This window comes from Lissotriton helveticus, chromosome 1_2 (assembly GCF_964261635.1).
Source record: "Lissotriton helveticus chromosome 1_2, aLisHel1.1, whole genome shotgun sequence".
Taxonomy (NCBI): Eukaryota; Metazoa; Chordata; class Amphibia; order Caudata; family Salamandridae; genus Lissotriton; species Lissotriton helveticus.
In genome coordinates this window covers 225,732,118-225,747,392 of record NC_136058.1, presented here as the reverse complement: position 1 = coordinate 225,747,392, position 15,275 = coordinate 225,732,118, and positions in this window count along the sequence as shown.

Sequence of the window (15,275 nt, the reverse complement as noted above, 5' to 3'; positions counted from 1 at the left end):
TCTTATGTGTGGTGACAAGTAATTCCATGGTTTAGGAGCGATGTAGGAGAAGGCTTGACAGCTGGATCGATGGAATGTGTGAAAGTAGGAGTCTGGACAAACTGGGGCATCTGGAAGGTTTGTGAAAACAGATGTGATTATTGAGGTATGCTGGGCCAGTGTTATGTAGTGCCTTGAAAGTATGGGATGAGTACGAAAAAAGAATTCCAAGGTTGTCCCTATGCTTGCCTAAGCAGGCACATGCATGCACACACACAGTGGGCATCTTACAGTGGTTTTTTTACTTAGGCAAAATCATCAAAGAAAGCCGCTGCAGATGTTTGTACATGCACATCCTCATAGGGGAATGAATTTTCTTAAAGAATAAGAAAAACATTTAAAGATGCCACCACTGATGCTTGTGCATGCACAGCTAACATCTTGGCATGTTTTTTCTTGTGCTCCAAAAAAAACCATAATGAAATGTTCACTGTGACTGCATTCATAAGCATGGCAGCCAATCTATTCTATGCTATCTACCAGTTTTAAAAATCACGTGGCTACCCAGCACCGGGCTTCTTAGCGCTCACAGAGTTAGCTAGAATGAAATAGAAAGATACAAATTTAAGGGAAGAGGTACGTTTTTAGTTTCTTTATAGAAACCCTATAATTGTCTTCTAAGCTCAGGCTAGTAGGCAAAGAGTTCCAGTGCTTCAGTGCACTGAAGCTCCACTTCTGGCTTTTTTGACTGCTTGTGTAAAGGGATCCCTAGGATCCTGACCTCCGGCTTGCTGGATGATGTTCTCTTACGGAGGGTGGCCAGCTAATCAGTTCCCAGAGTGTAAGGTTCCTGCCGACCCCCATAACCTCTGTTTTCTCCCTGTTCAGTATTAAGCAAATGGCTGCCATCCAATTGGAAACTTTTCTATGCAGCTTTTAAGAATCATAGATATTGAGCCTTTATCAGGCGATAGGGAGACAATCAGCTGGGTATCCTCCTTATAAGATACCATAGTAAAGACAAATGAGCAAATGATACCAGATAAAGTGAAAACCTAAGCATCAAAAAATGTGGGGCTCAAGGAAGAACCCTGAGGTACTTCACACTTGAGCTGATGACTCACCATCTGAAAAAACAGGCATTGGCAAAGCCAACAGTTGTCACTTATGATAGCTATTGGGTTCGCCAATATTTTCTCGCTCTTTCTCTCGCACACCTGCACACATAGACACATATATGAACATGCTTTATTTTTGAGCAAATACTTCACCCATAGTCTCAGACGTACATCTCACACGAATTCACAAATGCACATTATCATCTTAGACCCCATACATTGAATATATGCTAAAGAAGACTGATAGCTAGACTGTGTTTGATAAGTTTCTTATTTTTTTGTGTGGATTAGTTGAATGCCTGTTGTTCCCTCTCGGAGTAGTACTCGATAATTTCAGGGTCAGATATTATAGGCTGTACTATTTTAATGCTAGTCTGCTGCCATGCCCTGTATACAGCTGTTGCATACTGATTGCAGCATGGACCTAATGACATGACACCTGCCCATACACTGGTCAGTCATGCAGAACATCCTAATTATGAGGACTGTCCATCATTTTGGAGTGTGTTGGTGTCCTTTTTTTACTTTGCTAATAATATTGCTATGGTTATAAGATAATCACTGACTGTGTGGTAACTAATTTATAAGAACTCGTCCACTTGGTGGTCTTTGATTGTTTTAATGTTTAAATGTCCAGTATTTGTTGTATGGAATATTTTGTGATATATATACATATATATTTTTTTTTCAATGAAAAAAACACAGGTTTGAGAGACGTTATAGTTAGGAATTTGCATTTCAAAAAAACGTAGCAATTAACTGAAAAAACACAGGTTTCAGGGATATTATAACCCTGGGCGTAGTTTGCGTAGTAGCACTACACGTAGCTGCACGTAGTATACTTTGTACTACACGTAGTACTGCTTAGCTGATGGCACTGTGTACTTGTCTGCACTGTGAAAAAATTGCAAATGGCATCTTGCACAGTGCTATTTATGATAAAATAAGTATCTCTATCTTTATATGCTAAAGAGCATATAGTACTTTCACAAAAGTGAAACTGAAAAATTAGCAAGCAGTGAGAGAGATGATGATTTTGGGATCCTCCCTAACCTAGGGAGAGAACCAAGCAGATGCCTTGAAAACAAAAAGCACATCTTCTAGAACGATTCAGTGGTGGTCCCATCCTCTTAGAACCACCCCAAGCACAGTTATTGACAAAAAACAATCCCAACCAAAGGCCCTGCAAAGCATTATGGGACGAGATTAGCAGTGGGCAGTGAATATTATAGTATCCACTATCAAAATAGTTCTACAAGATGTGCTTTTTGTTTATGCTCTTTGTGTTCAAGGCATCTGCTTGGTCCTCCCCCTAGGTTAGGGGGGACCCCAAAATCATAACCTCTCTCATTGTCTAATGTTTTCATTGAAAAAGTTTGCTTTTGTGAATTGGTTATATGCTTTTTAGCATGTAAAATTGCTTTATCAAAGCATCTGGGAATGTTGTTGATTTAGCTGCTATGCTACGTGATTAGGCACAGTTTTTGTACTGTGCTATGTGCAAATTGCAGATAGCGAATTAGTACAAACTACGTATGCTCTGTCAGCGAAGCGTTGTACTATGCCCAGGGTAAATTATAGTTAGGAATTAGCATTTAAAAAACCTTAGAAATTCACTGAAAAACTAAAGGTTACAGAGACGTTATAGTTAGGCTGACATTTCACTCGTCCAAAACCTGGATGGCCACCCACCCCATTCACTTGTGTCCAGGCCCGGAGGGATGGGGTCCCAGGGGCTGAAATCAGCCTGGGGAGGGGAGCAGCACACCCCTCCTCTCCTTCTAATAATTGGCCGGGCCTCCCTGTACCCTTGTTTGGTGGAGATTTACCTCTTTATAATCTTGTTGTCCTCTCTATATGAGGATTCAACTTATCATAGATTTCTGGATAAAGATGCACAAGGAACAATCACATTGCGAAATGCACACAAGGACACTGGAGACATTTGCTCATGAGTCATTACGCAGATGTTTTTTTTTTTTTGGCAGAGTTTTATATAGCGCGAAGTAGACCTGAACCGAATCAGGTATCAGAGCGCTTTACATAGCACCAGTTACGTTACATGAGGACAGACACACATTCATTTTAGGCACTGGGAGATTAAGTGATTTGCCCAGAATCACAGGAGGTTTTGGCGTCGTTACCGAGACTCGGACCCAGATCCCCAGGTCCGAGGTCGAGCGCACTGGACATTTAACCAACGAGGTAGCAGTTTCTAATTGACCTGAAGAAAATGCTCCACATGAGTAGATATTTTGTGCAAAACTGTGAACGTTTGTTGGATAAAGGGGCAGGTGCAGTTCTGTTGTGACCCAGTAACTCACACAGTTACTAGCACACCCACAAAAATACTTAGATACCCACTCACACACTCAGGCACTCACACATCCAATGATAGATCCAAAGACAGACCCACTCAAACACCCACTCACAGACCTACTCGGACACTCACATGTACTCACAGACCCAATCAAACACTCAAGTCCCACTTACAGACCCACTCAGGCACTCTCACACCCACTCACAAACTCATGCAGCCACTCATAAACCCACTCAGACACTATCACAGCCACTCAGATAGCCAATCAGACACTCATGCATCCACTCACAGACCTACTCAGATATCCATGCACATACTTACAGAACCACTTATACTCTTGCACACCCACTCACAGACCTACTCATACTCATGCACCAACTCACACACCCACTCAGAGACTCACACACCCACTCAGAGACCAACTCAGAGACTCATGCACCCACTCCCAGACCACCTTAGAGACTCATGTACCCACTCACTCAGACACTCGATCACCCACTCATAGACCCATTCAGACACTAACTCAGACACCCACTTAGACACTCAGAGCCTGATGCACAGAACTAACTTAAAACAAAATCCTAAACTTACTACCATTTTGGTATTCACAGAAGGCACTTACTCATTTTGGTATTCAAAGAAAATCCTAATTGTAAGACTTTCGGTATTCACAGAAGGCATTTAGGAGTCCTAAAGTTAGGAGTCCTAACTTTACTACTACTAATTTGAGGAAAATCCTAATTTTAAGACTTTCAGTATTCACAGAATGCATTTAGGAGTCCTAAAGTTAGGAGTCCTAACTTCTGTGAATACCGAAATGAGTAAGTGTCTTCTGTGAATACCAAAATGAGTAAGTGCCTTCTGTGAATACGAAAATGGTAGTAAGTTTAGGATTTTGTCTTAAGTTAGTTCTGTGAATCGGGCCCTCACACACCAACTCACAGATCCACTTAGACACTCACACACCCGCTCGCAGACCCATACAGCCCTTCATGCACCAACTCATAGATTCACAAAGCCACTCACACCCACAAAACCACTAACTCACCCTGCCACAGACCCATACAGCCACTAACATATTCAGTCACCGACCTATATAGCCAGTCACACACATATACCCTCAAAGATTACAGGTTAGGATTAGGAAATGAAATTTAAAAAGCCTTCAAAATTCACTAAAAATACAAAGGTTAAAGGGACGTTATAGTTAAAAATTAACATTAAAAAACCTCCGAAATTCACTGAAAACAGCAAATGTTATAGTTAGGCTCAGATTTCACTCATCCAAAACCATAGAAATTCAGCAGTTATAGTAACCTGAGCTAACTATAACTTACGCCCCCACAATGCACTGCTTATGATGCATATAGCTGTGTCTGAACTGGGGTGGCAAAGTGAGCTAAAGAATTATGATGGAGTCAACCCAGATCTGTGACTGGGGGTGAGTGTTTGAAAAGTTCAGCTCTCCGTCCATCATCTCCTTGTGTTTGATTTGATCACCCTAAGTTGGCAGAGCATGCCCAGATGTGGGTCCCTTGATCACTTTGCCACTGGATTCAAGCTAGCCTAGCTGATGAGGGCTATTAGCCTAACACCAGTCCTAGGATGCTTGTTTCCATTCTAGGGAAGACATGGCTTGGCAGTTTGGGCTGGACTGTTCCCACAAGGCAGAGGGTCAAGACTGATTTGCATATAGCTGTGTCTGAACTGGGGTGGCAAAGTGAGCTAAAGAATGATGATTGATTCAACCCAGATCTGTGACTGAGTGTGAGTGTTTGAAAAGTTCAGCACTCCTTCCATCATCTCCTTGTGTTTGCTGTGTTTTCCCTAAGTTGGCAGTGTATGCCCAGATGTGAGTCCCTTGCTCACTTTGCCACTGGATTCAAGCTAACCTGGCTGATGAGGGCTGTTAGCCCAAAACCGGTTCCAGGATGCTTATTTCCAGTCCAGGGAAGACATGGCTGGCTTGGCAGTTCAGGCTGGACTGTCCCCATGAGGCACAGGGTCAAGACTGATTTGCATATAGCTGTGCCTGAACTGGGGTGGCACAGTGAGCTAAATAATTATGATGGATTTAACCCAGATCTGTGACTGGGGGTGAGTGTTTGAAAAGTTTCAGCACTCCGTCCATCATCTCCTTGTGTTTCCTTTGTTTGACCTCACACACACATCACTCATGACAAGGTCAGTGCCATCACTGATGACATCTCAAGTGACTATTACCTTTGTTTTTTCTGTGATTTTATATATATTAGGTAGTTAGAGTTAGAACCATGTCTCCATAGGGAAAGTATTTTTTGACTTGCCTATATCTTTGGCGTTGTTTGACGAATCTTCGCGATTTTTTTTAAAGTGTGCAGCGATTCTAGTTGTGCATGGAAAAATTTGGTGCCATCTGTGAAGCGGGGGCCGAGAAAAAGGGGGGCTCAAAAAGTGTTTTTCCAATGTTAATTTCCACAGAGATTTGTAGACATGACTACAGCCCAAACCGCTGGATGGAATTACACAAAATTTGGCAGAAAGAACCATTTTTGTTATTTGGTGTAAATCCAGTTAGTAGTTTTGGAGATATTAAAAAAAGATTATATATACTCCAAGGATCCGACAGTTCCCATCCTAAAATTTGATTGACTGCCAACACTTCAACCGGGAAGCATTGACAGCCATCTTGGGACTCAGTTCCAGCCAAGTCCCACAAAAATTTTCAATAAAAAGAAAAGGTGGCAGGTAGGAATACCCTGACCCCCTAACTGTGGTCCCTCTGTGACCCCAACAGGGCCAAAAAGCAATTTTAAAAAAATCATTGCCATGGGAAAGTGATGGAGCCACTAATCTGCAGCAAAATTTAAAATAAAGCAAGCTCAGTCTTGAGCACTTTTTTACATTATGGCCCCCTGGGTGGGCTAGGTGCCAAGGGCAAGTGGGCATTTTTTTTAAAGAGAAGGGGGTGCACAGAGCCCCCCTCCATGGGCTTAAATATGTCCCGGGGGCAATTATCTCCCCAGGGTTTCATTTTAATAGTGCAGGGGGCTGCATGGACCCCCCCCAAGCCCCGGTGACCACCCCTTCTCTAGGGCTATAAATAAATTGACTAAGGGGGTCCACATAGAGTCCCCTGAGCCCCTAGGACCACCACCTCCCAGGGGCTAGATGCAAAGAAATGGGGGCTTCTCAAACCTCCCTAAGCTCTGGGGATCACCACCTCCCAGAAGCTATAAACACATTGACTGGGGGGGCCACACAGGCCCCCCTAATCCCTGGGGGCGACCGCCTCCCCAGGGCTAAGTTAAATATGAAGCAGTGGGCAATTTGGACCCCCTAACCTCTGGGACCACCACCTCCGTAGGGCTTTTGTTTTGTTTTTAAAGAGGAGGGGTCCTCACAGGCTATTCCTGCCCACCAGGACCTCCACCTCATGGGGGCGGCCCATGCACATAGAAGGAGGGGGGTTGCACATCCCCTTCTTGAGCCATACTTGGCCCTGGGGATTGACCCCCACCAGGGCTGGCTCCTGCTATGTTTCGCGGTGCCAACACCCTGGACATAGCTGTTGTTTTTACTTGGCATGAGCTTTGACAGCTCCCACCAAGCAAAAGCAAACATATCAGTTCCACCGGGCAGGAACTGTCAAAGTGCTCACTACCACAGGAAGCAGAGATGCAGGCAGGGAAGAGATTAAATGATTGCTCCGGCATGGAGGGAGCTGCTTTTTTCAGCAGCTCCATCAGGTGGTGGGGACTCAGCTGGGACCATGGAGGCTTTAAGTCTCCCCCTGCTGACCCAGAGAAAAGAGCAGGAAGAGGCTAAATCAAGGTAATAAGCGAGCAGAAAGAGTCAGAATAATGGTGTGAAATGAACAGAAAGAAGCAGAATAGTGGTCAGAAATGAGCAGAAAGAGTCAATATAAAGGTCAGAAAGGAGCAGAAAGAGCAAAATAAAAGTGAGAAACGAGCAGAAAGAGGCAAAATAAAGTTCAGAAAGGAGGGGAATTAGGCAGAATAAAGGTCAGAAAGGAGCAGAATGTGAGAAGCGAGCAGAAAGAGATAAAATAAAGGTGAGAAACAAGCAGAAAGAGGCAAAATGGAGGTCAGAAACCATCACATATAGGCAAAATAAAGGTGAGAAACTAACAGAAAGGTGAGAAATTAGCAGAAAGGTGAGAAATTAGCAGAAAAAGGCAGAATAAAGTCATAAACGAGCGGCAGGAGACAAAATAAAGGTGAGAAGCAAGAAGAAAGAGGCTAAATAAAGGTGAGAAACTTGCTGAAAGTGGCAAAATAGAAGTCAGAAACCCACACCAATAGGCAAAATAAAGGTGAGAAACGAGCAGAAAGAGGCAAAATAGTGGTTAGAAACCCGCACCAATAGGCAAAATAAAGGTGAGAAATGAACAGAAAGAGGCAAAATACAGGTCAGCAACGAGCAGAAAGAGGCAAAATAAAGGTGAGAAATGAGTAGCAAGAGGCAGAATAATGGTCAAAAAGGAGCAAAAAGAGGCTAAATAGAGGCCAGAAACTAGCAGAAAGAGGCCGAATAAAGATCAGAAACGAGTATAAAGAGGCAAAATAAAGGTATGAAACGAGCCGAAAGGGACAGAATAAAGGTCAGCAATGAGAAGAAAGAGGCAAAATAAAAAGGTGAGAATCAAGCAGAAAGAGGCAGAATAAAGGACAGAAATGCAGAAAGAGGCAAAATAAAGGTCAGGAGTGAGCAGAAAGAGGCAAAATGACAGGCAAAATGAGCATAAAGAGGCAAAATAGAGGTCAGAAATGAGCAGCAAGACGCAAAATAGAGGTCAGAAAGGATCAGCAAAAAGCAGAATAAAAGTCAGGAATGTTCAAAAAGAGATAAAATAATGGGCAGAATGAGCAGAAGGAGGCAAAATTGAGGGCAGGACTGAGGAATGAAGAAGCAGAAAAATAAGCAGAAAATGAGCAGAGGAGGCACAAAACTGTAGGCAGCAGAGAGTAGTAGACTGCAGGCAAGCTGGACAGTAGGGCTGACACTGAGGGAGCTGGCACGAGGACCTGCTCTTGAGTGCCCTCCTTTTTTTACTGTGCACTAACTGACAGATGCACTCATGCACCCACTCATAGATCCACTCACACACTCATGCACCCACTCATAGACCCACTCAGAGATTCACGCACCCACTGACAGACACATTCAGTCACTCCTGTTCCCACTCACAGATCCATTCAAACACTCATTCACCCACTCAAAGACCCACTGAGAGACTCACACACACACTCACAGACCCACTCAGAAACTCACTCGCACACTCATGCATCCACTCACAGAGCCACTCAGTGACACACAGCCTCTCACAGGCCCACTGAGATACTCATGCACCCACTCTCAGATCCACTCACACATCCACTCACAGACCCACTCAGAGATTCTTGCACACTCTCACAGTCTACCCAGATACTCATCCACCCACTTATAGACCTACTCAGACACTCATGTTCCATCACTGACCCACTCAGAGACTCATGCAACCACTCACAGATCCACTTAGAGAGTCATGCACCCACTGACTGAACGACTCAGACACTCACTCATCCACTCAGAAATTCATACAACCACTCACAAACCCACTCAAACAATCATGCACACACTCACTCACTGACTCAGAGGCTCATCCATCCACTCACAGACCTTCAAAGACACTCATGCACCCACTCACAGACCTAGTTAGAAACTCACAGACCCACTCTGACACTCATACACCACTCACAGACTCACTCAGACACTCACAAATCCAGTCACAGACCCTCTCAGAGACTCATGCAATCACTCACAGACCCACTCAGAGACTCATGCACTCACTCACAGATCAACTTAGAGACTCATGTACTCACTCACAGACCCACTTATGCACCGCCTCACAGACCTACTCAGACATTCAAACACCCACTGACAGACCCACTCTAACAGCCACTCACAGGCTTACTGAGACATGTATGCACTCACTCACACACTCACTGCCAAAGGTTAATGGTTAAATTTAGGAAATAACATTTAAAAAACCTTAGAATTCCACTTAAAAAACAAAAGAGAGAGACATTATAGTTAGGAAACAACATTAAAAAAACCTTTGAAATTCATTGAAAAAAACGTTACAAGGACATTATAGTTAGGAAATAGAATTAAAAAAACTAGAAAATCACTGAAAAAAACAAAGATTACAGAGACATAGATAGGCTCTGATTTCCCTCTTACAAAACCAGTGAAATTCAGCAGTTATAGTTAGCTGAACTAACTATAACTTACTCCCCCCAAATGCACTGCTTATGACTTCACATATTACATCACTCATGACATGGTCAGTGACATCACTCATGACACCTCAGTGGCAAAAATCATGTGCACAATCACACATAAGGGGTGCATTTAACACCCAAGTTAGACTACTGATTCAGGTGCCTGTGTCAGAACGTAGGCGCCGGCTGGAATATTGGTCAAGTCAAAGGAAGCTTTGTCCAACCAGGTTTAACCCAGCACTTCTTTCAGACCATGCCCCCTTATTAATGAGGTCTATTTTGGCCATTGCCCATCTAAAAATGTTCATTGCGAAAGTTAGTAATGTTTATAGAGCTGTGCAAAGTTTCTTTTATGCAAGCATAATTTTGCTAATTTTGCATCACGCTTCTTTTGTGAAATTTCCAAAATTATGCTATTACTCTATGTCACATAATTAAACACTGATCATGGCATATATTTTATATGTGAACAGGTACAACATGAATGAGCACTGCATTTTTTTTATTTTTTGGTATGTGTGCCAGAGGCTCCAGAGAATCGCATGTTAACAGTTGTTCCCACTGGCTTTTATTGGAACAGTTAAACCATTTTTTCCACTTGGCCTGTTTTGCTTTTGTGTGAATCCAATTTGGTTAGTACATACAGGACTTTTTTTAAAGAGTTTTCAGTACATTCACATGGGAATAAAGCCTCCTCCTGAATTAAAACATATTCCTTGTTTGTTGAGCAGCAATAGATGTATGAAGAGGTTTGAAGTGAGGGTGAAGTTGCCAAATAATAATAACATTTGAGCAATATATGTAGGAATCTGTGAACTCTGTACTAAAACCTTTCTTCTGGCTGATCCCCAGTATGGTGTCATTGACAAAAGGTGCTCTTTGCAATTGTTTGCTGTCCCCCAAACCAGAATAACGTTGAATCGGCTCAAGAGTTGTTATTGCACCACCAGAATAGTGACTTACTAAAACCTAGAATTTCGGCGACTAGTAGGGATGTTTCTTGTTTTTCTGCCATATCCAGGCAAGTTTGCCTCTAGTGTTTATTGGGGTTGTATTTGTAAAGACAATGTTGAATACTGCCTCCTACCTCGAACCTCAAACTCTCATGCTTTCATCTTATTGTGCTGATGATGTATATTCCTTTGTGTTCTTATGAGTCTCCTACCATGAAATACTGTAAGTTATCTATACTACTATTATAAAGAGAGAACTGGAAACCTTTGAGGCGGGTAAACTCAATAAGTACAGCACCAATCACAACACCCAATACACCTTTGTAAAGGGTAGGTTCAGCAGATGGACATAGGCTATACAGCTGGCCACCATATACATTAGAAAGGTCAAAGAACATAGGGGGGTAAAGTAGTCCCTTGTGGGTGTGTTAAACTCCAGTGGGCGCGTTGTGGGTGTGATCGTGGAGCGAGGGGGCGTGGCGTGTGGCGTCTCATCAAGCTCCAAGTTCACTACCTTCACTACAGTGGGCGTGTCGTGGGCGTGGTTGTGGGGCGTTATGCTATAGTAAATGTCCACGGCATGCCGTTGGCCACGTACTACAATCAATCAATGTGGGCGTATCGTGGGCAACCATCATATGGGCGGATACATGGGCGAGTACTACAAATGAAGCCCAACCGGCGCATTCTACAAATGAAGCGCCGCCGCTTCAAGCACAACTTTCGACATAGGCACAAGTAAATATCCAAGTAGTAACAACAATATGCAAGGCCCAAATCATGCGCAACTTTAATCATATAGCCCTGTTAATCGCTGCGTACTATTCATTAGCATCAAAAGGGCGCGGCTACCAACCCCAATCACGCATCCAACATAGCTTTCTCATGATTGGACGCGTCACCGAATAGACCTGCTAATCGCCGCGTACTATTAATTAGCATAAAAAGGGGCACGGCTAACAACACCAATCACGCACAGACATACCTATCTCATGATTGGACGCGTCACCAAATACAAGGAAGTAAGGAAAAAAACACGCGCCTTCCGGAAACATTGACGAACCGCCATAACGTTAAACTTTCACTCTGTTTTGGGCACTTGGCGCTTTACTCTAAACGCCTCCGTCGCAGGGCTACACCGACCAAGGCTAATATTCAACATCATCACGCACGCACATTCACGCCAGAAAAACATTCACAATCAGCACAAACACACAACGAACGAACGAAAGATACGGGTAACGCACACGCACTCAAAGAAGCCCTCCGCCAGAACGTCAAACTTGCACTCTGTTTTGGGCACTTTGCGATTCACTATAAACGATCCAGGCAAAAATTTAAAAACATCACCCACGCACATTCACGCCGGAAAAACATTCACAATCAGCACGCACACACAATGAAGGCAATAAAGATACGGCCAATGCGCACGCACTCAAAGAAGCCCTCGCTAATACAACGAGAAGGCACAGGCAATGAAAAAAGTCCTCACAAACGCATATTCACACACTCACCGGAACAAACAAATAAAAAGATAAATAGAACAACAACGCACAGGCACTCAAACCACCGCTCAAAAAAACGCACGCAAACGCCAGCAAATACCTTAAAATCAAAAACAACACACAACCAAGGGGATAAAAATACAGGCAACGCGCAGCAACTGAAACCAGCCATCTAAAACGCTCACACACACCAGGAAATCGGTCAAAAAACAAACTTACTAACACACTAAGGGAGCAAAAAATACGGACAACGCACAGGCACTCAAACAGACCCATAGAAACGCGCATTCACACAGCATAATTTGTAAAAATAAAGATTCAATTTATCCTACTGTATTAAAAGTTAAACTTTACAATGGTAAACAAAGTCATAGGCATAGACTTACGAGAAGACTGCTTCACTCATGGACAGTTATATGTAGCACTCTCTAGGGCCGGCAATTTACTAAATCAATTTATTCTATGGCCACATTCAAATGAAACCAAAAATGTTGTATACCGTGAAATCTTAAAATAAATTAAACTTTTCCATTCCAAACATTACACACATACTTTTTATATCCCGGACAACATCGGGACGGGCTGCTAGTATTTTATAAAGCAATAGAATGGTAATTCTGACTTGACTTGAATTTCCGGGCAGTACAACATGAGAGGAGTCTGGGAGTGGTGCTAGTGTGAGAGGCAAGATGGTGGTCGGTTAAGACCGTAGCAGTGCACAGCCCGGTAGAGAACCCTTATCAGACTGCATGCTGAGATAAGGAGGAAGGATATACACTGTGATGACCCCCGAGATGCAAAGTGAAGTGGTACAAGGCCCCCCAAGAGTTTTCGGGGAGCTATGTGCACCTGATAGGAACGATAATTGAGCTGCTGGTTCTGAGGCATTTCGTACCAGAGGGTCAGATTGGCGAATCATACCTGTTTGGTACAACAGCGTCCACAGAAGTCGAGCATATGGGATCAAAGCAAACTGGAGGAGCAGCGAAGTCAAGGGCTCCACGTCTCGCACCGAAGGGCCAGCTGGAGGCTGGCGAGATGAGTGACGAAGCTGCGTCTGTGGCAGCTTCGCCCGCACAGACGCCTCGGCAGGGGCGCCAAGGGCAGCAAGCCGAGCTACGTGAACAGCGCAAGCAACTCCTGGAGAAGAGAGGTGAGGCTGCAGTGAAGGTTTACCCGGCCAGCCCTACAGTGGTTGAGCTGTTGAGAGGCCCCCCCGGGAGGATGTCTCAGGCTTACATCGATGCAGGTCATTGCAGAGGCAACCCTGAGCAAGGTGCAGAGGAGCAGCGAGAGGAAGTCGGCTCTCCTGCACTTCTTGATGACAGACAAGATCGGAATGCAGCGGAGAACAAAAGTAGGCCAGGAGTGGATAACCCCCCTCTCCAACTGACAGCTAACAGGGGAGAAATCGGCACTGACATTATAAATACAGTAAACCTGGAAGCTAGCCTATGTGAGGCAAATCTGGGTGGGGGGTGAAGGGGACTTCCTCCAGTCTGATTCAAATCCCCCAACTCAGGTATCTCAGGCAGTGGCTTTTCACAGGCCGGAAGATCTATTAATTTCAGCATGTTTAACTCTGACAGAGGGATCTCAGGGAGCTGGCATGACTGACAAGTCAAATGTGGAGATGGACCTGGAGGATAAAGATCTGCACAAGGAGCCTAGTGACTATTTCTTTTCTGTAACCTTTTCTTTTCAGATGAAAGTGAGTGGTCACAAGATGGCTCGGTCATCTTTATGGATGTTAGTATTAATGATATGAACAAGGTTAATGGTGCCAAGGCTAAAACCGTGCTGAGAAAAATAAGAAAGTTGGGAGATAGACTTCTTACCTGGGATTATACTCAGGTCCGTTTGGAGCAACCCCTCCAATGCTCGAAGCCATCTTTCAGGCCATATCGATGCACCGTGATGAGACGCATCAAGATGAACATAAGGACCAGTCAGCGATGCGAAAGGTGCAGGGGGTGGTAAGGAAGTTGACCAAAACCTGTAGTGTTATCAGGGTATGGTTGACATATCTAGAGTCTAGGATTGTTACTACAGAATCCGACCTTACAACTACGCAGGCGCTAACTAAGTCTCATGAGACCCAGCTAGTCGACATACAATGGAAGAGGGAGGAACATGAGATCCGCCAGCGGCGCATCAATCTGCAGGTGCTCGGGGTTCCCGAGAGGGTCGAGGGGACAGATGTACGCTTTTATGTTGTGGATTTGTTAAGAGATGCGTTCCCGGAGCTAACAGACTGGAACTTGGCCCAAGAGTTGCAACGCGCTCATCGAATCCTCTTTGAACAAAAACAACCGGTGAGGGAAGGTGCATTACCACGGGCCATTCTAGCATATTTCGGTAACTTTTTGCTGCGTCAAGCTATTTTTGAACAGGCCAGACCCGAAGCAAAGAGAACTAGGGATGGAGTTCCCTTCTTCGTCCGACCAGATTTTTGCCACACTACCGTCGAAAGGCGTCGGCGGCTATGGCAATTGATTAAACCATTTCAGGGCAAAAACGCACGAGCTTTCTTGAATAATCCTGCTCGGCTAAAAGTGATTGGAGGGGGGGGGCAAACACAATTTTTTGTGTCAGAAATCAACGCTAAAGAATACCTAGATGTACTTACAGGATAGAAAGGATTAGTTTATACTAACTCAGAAAGAAAGGATTTGAACACGGGAGACTATACTTTATTGATAAAAACAAACAACAACTAAAGTGTGAGAAAACGTGTGGGGTGTATAAGTGGGGGGTTTTGCTTTGAATTAAATGCAGCATGTATTAGGGAATAGAAGGGTGAAGAATTTTAGGGCTCTTGGTGCTGTGCGGCGCATCCATCGTGCACAGACCCAAGTTTGAGTGCCCCTCTTGTGCTGGGTAGGGAGGAGGGAGGAGGGGGGGTGGGAGGAGTTTGGGTTGGGGGTGGGGGGAACCCAAGAAAAAAACTTACCCAGAGATGAAAATGAAATATGTATACAAATAAAAGAAAACAGATCATTGTACCAATGGAGGGGGGAAAAATAAACAGAGGAACACTACTTGGGCACAGATTTAATCTCAGATCGGGAGGGTAGCTATCTGCTCAGTGAACGTAGCGGGATTGAATGACGGAGGGAAAAGGTCAAGGCTGG